The sequence below is a fragment of the Saimiri boliviensis genome, chromosome 1 (assembly GCF_048565385.1).
Source record: "Saimiri boliviensis isolate mSaiBol1 chromosome 1, mSaiBol1.pri, whole genome shotgun sequence".
In the NCBI taxonomy this organism is placed as follows: Eukaryota; Metazoa; Chordata; class Mammalia; order Primates; family Cebidae; genus Saimiri; species Saimiri boliviensis.
In genome coordinates, this window is record NC_133449.1 from 167,896,019 (window position 1) to 167,902,018 (window position 6,000).

The following is a 6,000-nucleotide window of genomic DNA, read 5'->3' on the forward strand; positions in this document are numbered from 1 at the left end:
GTGCAGTCATCAACACAGTTAATTTTAAAACATTTTTGTCACTCCCAAAAGAAACCTGTACCTTTAGCCATTGATACCGTTTGGCTGTGTCCCCACCCAAAATCTCATCTCGAATTGTAATCCCCAGAATCCCTACATGTCAAGGGTGGGACCAGATGGAGGTAATTGGGTCATGGGGTGGTTTCCCCCATGCAATTTTCTGGATAATGAGTGAGTCTCATGAGATCTAATGGCTTTGTAAGTGTTTGGCATTTCCCCTGCTTACACTCATTCCATCTTACCGCCCTGTGAAAAATGTGCCTGCTTCTCCTTTGCCTTCTGCCATGATTGTAAGTTTCCTGAGGCCTACCCAGCCAGGCAGAACTGTGAGCCAATTAAACCTCTTCCCTTTGGCCAGGCACTGTGGCTCACGCCTGTAATCCCAACACTTTGGGAGGCTGAGACAGGCCAATCACCTGACGTTGGGAGTTCAAGACCAGCCTGACCAATATGGAGAAACCCCATCTTTACTAAAAATACAAAAAATTAGCCAGGCGTAGTGGCACATGCCTGTAATCCCACCTACTCAAGAGGCTGAGGCAGGAGAATTGCTTGAACCCAGGAGGCAGAGGTTACAATGAGCCAAGATTGCGCCACTGCACTCCAGCCTAGGCAATAAGAGTGAAACTCTGTCTCAAAAAACAAAAATCTGAGGGCCGGGCGCGGTGGCTCAAGCCTGTAATCCCAGCACTTTGGGAGGCCGAGGCGGGTGGATCACAAGGTCAAGAGATCGAGACCATCCTGGTCAACATGGTGAAACCCCGTCTCTACTAAAAATACAAAAAAATTAGCTGGGCATGGTGGCGCGTGCCTATAATCCCAACTACTCAGGAGGCTGAGGCAGGAGAATTGCCTGAACCCGGGAGGCGGAGGTTGCGGTGAGCCGAGATCGCGCCATTGCACTCCAGCCTGGGTAACAAGAATGAAACTCCGTCTCAAAAAAAAAAAAAAAAAAAAAAAAAAAAATCTGGGCCAGGTGCTGTGGCTCAAGCCTGTAATCCCAGCACTTTAGGAGGCCGAGGCGGGTGGATCATGAGGTCAAGAGATAGAGACCATCCTGGTCAACATGGTGAAGCCCCATCTCTACTAAAAATACAAAAAACTAGCTGGGCGTGGTGGCGCGTGCCTGTAATCCCAGCTACTTAGGAGGCTGAGGCAGGAGAATTGCCTGAGCCCAGGAGGTAGAGGTTGCGGTGAGCCGAGATCGAGCCATTGCACTCCAGCCTGGGTAACAAGAGCGAAACTCCGTCTCAAAAAAAAAAAAACTGGCCGGGCACGGTGGCTCAAGCCTGTAATCCCAGCACTTTGGGAGGCCGAGGTGGGTGGATCACGAGGTCAAGAGATAGAGACCATCCTGGTCAACATGGTGAAACCCCGTCTCTACTAAAAATACAAAAACTAGCTGGGCGTGGTGGCGTGTGCCTATAATCCCAGCTGCTGAGGAAGCTGAGGCAGGAGAATCGCCTGAACCCAGGAGGCGGAGGTTGCGGTGAGCCGAGATCGTGCCATTGCACTCCAGCCTGGGTAACAAGAGCAAAACTCCGTCTCAAAAAAAAAAAAAGAAAAAAAAAAAAAAACTGGAAAAACCTCTTCCTTTTATAAATTCTCAGTATTTCTTGATAGCAGTGTGAGAATGGACTAATACAGCCATCAGCTACCAACACTGATACCTCATCCCAGACAACTGCTAATCTGCTTTCTGTATCTATAGATTTGCCTATAGTGGACACAACTTAAATGGAATCATGCAATATGTGCTGTGTCTGGCTTCTTAGAATCATGTTTTTGTTTGTTTTTGTGAGTGTGTGTTTGAGACAGAGTCTCACTTTGTCACCGAGGCTGGAGTACATGGCGTGATCTTGGCTCACTGCAACCTCTGCCTCCTGGGTTCAAGCAAATCTTCTGCCTCAACCTCCTGAGTAGCTGGGATTATAAGCAGAAGTCATGATGCCCAGATAATTTTTTTTTTTATTTTTAATAGAGATAGGGTTACACCATTTTGGCCAGGCTGGTCTCGAACTCCTGACCTCAAATGATCTGCCCACCTCGGCCTCCCAAAGTGCTGGAATTACAGGCCTGAGCCACTGTGCCTGGCCCTTATCTTCGTGTTTTAAAGGTTTACCCATGTTGTAGCATGTATCAGTACTTCATTCCTTTTTATCCTTTTTATTGCCAAAAATATTCCATTGTGTATAATATTCCATTGATGAAGTGATATCTTTTTTTATTTTTTTATTTTTGAGACGGAGTTTTGCTCTCGTTACCCAGGCTGGAGTGCAGTGGTGCGATCTCGGCTCACCGCAACCTCCGCCTCCTGGGCTCAGGCAGTTCTCCTGCCTCAGCCTCCTAAGTAGCTGGGATTACAGGCACACGCCACCATGCCCAGCTAATTTTTTGTATTTTTAGTAGAGACGGAGTTTCACCATGTTGACCAGGATGGTCTCGATCTCTCGACCTCGTGATCCACCTGCCTCGGCCTCATCTTATGTTTTTATTAAAAAATTTTTTTGGCCAGGCGCGGTGGCTCAAGCCTGTAATCCCAGCACTTTGGGAGGCCGAGGCGGGTGGATCACGAGGTCGAGAGATCGAGACCATCCTGGTCAACATGGTGAAACCCCGTCTCTACTAAAAATACAAAAAATTAGCTGGGCATGGTGGCACGTGCCTGTAATCCTAGCTACTCAGGAGGCTGAGGCAGGAGAATTGCCTGAGCCCAGGAGGCGGAGGTTGCGGTGAGCCGAGATCGCACCACTGCACTCCAGCCTGGGTAACGAGAGCAAAACTCCGTCTCAAAAAAAAAAAAATAAAATAAATAAAATAAAATAAAATAAAATAAAAAATACAAAAAATTGGCTGGGAGTGGTGGCATGTGTCTGTAGTCCTGGCTACTTAGGAGGCTGAGGCAGGAGAATCGCTTGAACTTGAAAGGCGGAGGTTGCAGTGAGCCGAGACCTCACCACTGTACTCCATCCTGGTGGCAGAGCAAGACTCCGTCTCAAAAAATGAAAAAAATTGGGGGGCCAGGTGCAGTGGCTCACGCTTGTAATCCCAGCACTTTGGGAGGCCAAGGTGGGCAGATCACCTGAGGTCAGGAGCTCAAGAACAGCCTGGCCAACAGGGTGAAACCCTATCTCTACTAAAAATACAAAAATTAGCCAGGCCTGGTGGTACATGCCTGTAATCCCAGCTGCTTAGGAGGCTGAGGCAGGAGAATCATTTGAACCTGGAAAGTGAAAGTTGCAGTGAGCGGAGGTCGTGCCACTGTACGACAGCCTGGGCAACAGAGTGAGACTCCATCTCAAAAAAAAAAAAAAAAAAAATTGGAAAGGCCTGTTATACAGGGTTAGCAGGGCCTGAATCACCACCCTGACCCAGACCTGACCTGAACTGCAACCCCAACCTGGACAGCTACCTGCCCATGACCCCAGTGGATTTTATACACAGGAAGTCAGACAGGGAGGGAGAAAAATAGGATTTGATGTCGTCACATTGTCTGGCATCCGGGGGCTTTTATTCAGAGTTGGGTAAGAGCCTCCACCTGGAAAATGTGGACGGCAAGTTGTGCATTATGTGGTTAACCTGACTTACTTTGAGAAGTTGGTGCTCCTCATCTTGAGGAATGCAGATTCCAGCACTGGCCCAGGGCAGAGTGTGCATCATTGATGAGAGTGGGAAAATGAAACTCTTTAGTCAGCCTTTCATCCAAGCTGTTTGTCAGATGCTGGCACAATCCCAGTCCCTAGAGGAGAGCCACTGGCCCTCGTAGAAGAAATCAGAAACAGAAATGGCGTGAAGGTGTTTAATGTCTCCAAGGAAGATGGAAGCCACCTTCTGCCACATACTGTGCCATGTGTGCAGGGCAGCAGGAATCGAAAACATGTGCATTCCTGCTTTTCTACCCATGAAGAAGTGCCCAGTTCAAGAGGAGCCCAATGGAGCCATGCCTGTCAAGGCTGTGTGCCCTTGGGGTTTTGAAAGTTTGTGGGCTTTTCCAATGAAAACTTAACAGCTGTTTTCCACAAAATGTTTAAAAGATCAATTTAGCCTTGATGCTGGATTGTCTGTACAAGATTAACAATCCATTGTGGCTTATGAATGCTTTAAGATTCTGTTTATGGCCGGGCGCGGTGGCTCAAGCCTGTAATCCCAGCACTTTGGGAGGCCGAGGTGGGTGGATCACGAGGTCAAGAGATCGAGACCATCCTGGTCAACATGGTGAAACCCCGTCTCTACTAAAAATACAAAAAATTAGCTGGGCATGGTGGCACGTGCCTGTAATCCCAGCTACTCAGGAGGCTGAGGCAGGAGAATTGCCTGAACCCAGGAGGCGGAGGTTGCAGTGAGCCAAGATCGTGCCATTGCACTCCAGCCCGGGTAACAAGAGCGAAACTTCGTCTCAAAAAAAAAAAAAGATTCTGTTTATTTCCTCATGCACATGATTTGGATAAATTATGAGATGAGCAGTGGTTTTCAGAGTATTAGATAGAATTTGCCCCCACTGAAGTTTATAAATGTATTCGGGGGAGGAGGGGAAAGAGATCACTGCCTAATCAGTTTTGTAGGTCATGAAAATGAAATTCCTCTCCAGGTACAGTTTCAGTCTCATGCAACTTAATAGCAGTTATTTGATTAAAAAAAGATTATTCCGGCTGGGCGTGGTGGCAGGCGCCTGTAATCCCAGCTACTCAGGAGGCTGAGGCAGGAATATCACTTGAACCCGGGAGGTGGAGGTTGCAGTAAGCCAAGATCATGCCACTGCACTCCACTCCAGACTGGACGACAGAGCGAGACTCTGACTCAAAAAAAAAAAATTATTCCAAAAGAAAACCATTTTAGGTTATCTCCCCAATTATTCCTGTTTGTTTGCTTATTGCTTAATAAATATAAAAATAGGCCGGGTATGGTGGCTTACACCTATAATCCCAGCACTTTGGGAGGCCGAGGTGGGCAAATCATGAGGTCAAGAGTATGAGACCAGCCTGACCAACATGGTGAAACCCCATCTCTACTAAAAATATAAAAATTAGCTGAGCATGGTGGTGCATGCCTGTAATCCCAGCTACTCAGGAGGCTAAGACAGGAGAATTGCTTGAATCCTGTGAGCCGAGATCAAGCCACAGCACTCCAGCCTGGGTAACAGGGCAAGACTCTGCTTCAAAAATAAATAAATAAATAATTCTAATGGTTACAGACAAAATAAATTTTTTTCTTTCTTTCTTTCTTTTTCCTTTTTTTCTACAGGTGTGCATCACCATGCCCAGCTAACTTTTGTATTATTAATAGAGACAGGGTTTCACCATATTGGCCAGGCTGCTCTTGAACTCCTGACCTTGTGATCAGCCTCCTTGGCCTCCCAAAGTGCTAGAATTACAGGAGCAAGCCACCGTGCCTGGCCAAAAAATATTGTTTCAGTCCAGGAGAGTGGCTCACGCCTGTCCTCCCAGCACTTTGGGAGGCCGAAGCCAACAAATCACTTGTGTCCAGGAGTTCAAGACTAGCCTGGCCAACATGGCAAAACCCCATCCCTACTAAAAATACAAAAAATTGCTTTCAGTCCTAGGTTTATGTGGGGCCATGTCTCAAATCACCCAAGGTCCCCTCAGATCACCCGGAGAGGCACTGGGACCTGGAGCAGTGAGCAAAATGAATACCTTCCAAGACCAGAGTGGCAGCTCCAATAATAGAGAATCTCTCTTGAGGTGTAGTGATGCATGGAGGGACTTGGAGCTTGCTATTGGTGAAATTCTCCAGGCTGAACAGAAAATTGAAGCTAACCTACAAAAGGTCAAAGCTCAGATTTACAGTTGCATAAGCTGTCACCTGAAATGTCTTAGAAGCCGTGAGGTGTGGCTATATTAACAGGTGGACTTCATCTATCAGCTTAAAGAGGAGATACTTCTCAGCAGGCTTAGCAGTTCTACTGGTTATTGGGCCAGTTCAATTGTCTTACTCATCAACTGG

The 6,000-nt window shown here is 47.1% G+C and overlaps 1 pseudogene; it reads left to right on the top strand.

The window, feature by feature from the left end:
- The first annotated feature begins 5,682 nt into the window (after window positions 1-5,682).
- The window catches only part of LOC101034971 (nuclear receptor coactivator 4 pseudogene), a 509-nt pseudogene continuing 191 nt past the window's right edge, over window positions 5,683-6,000 (top strand).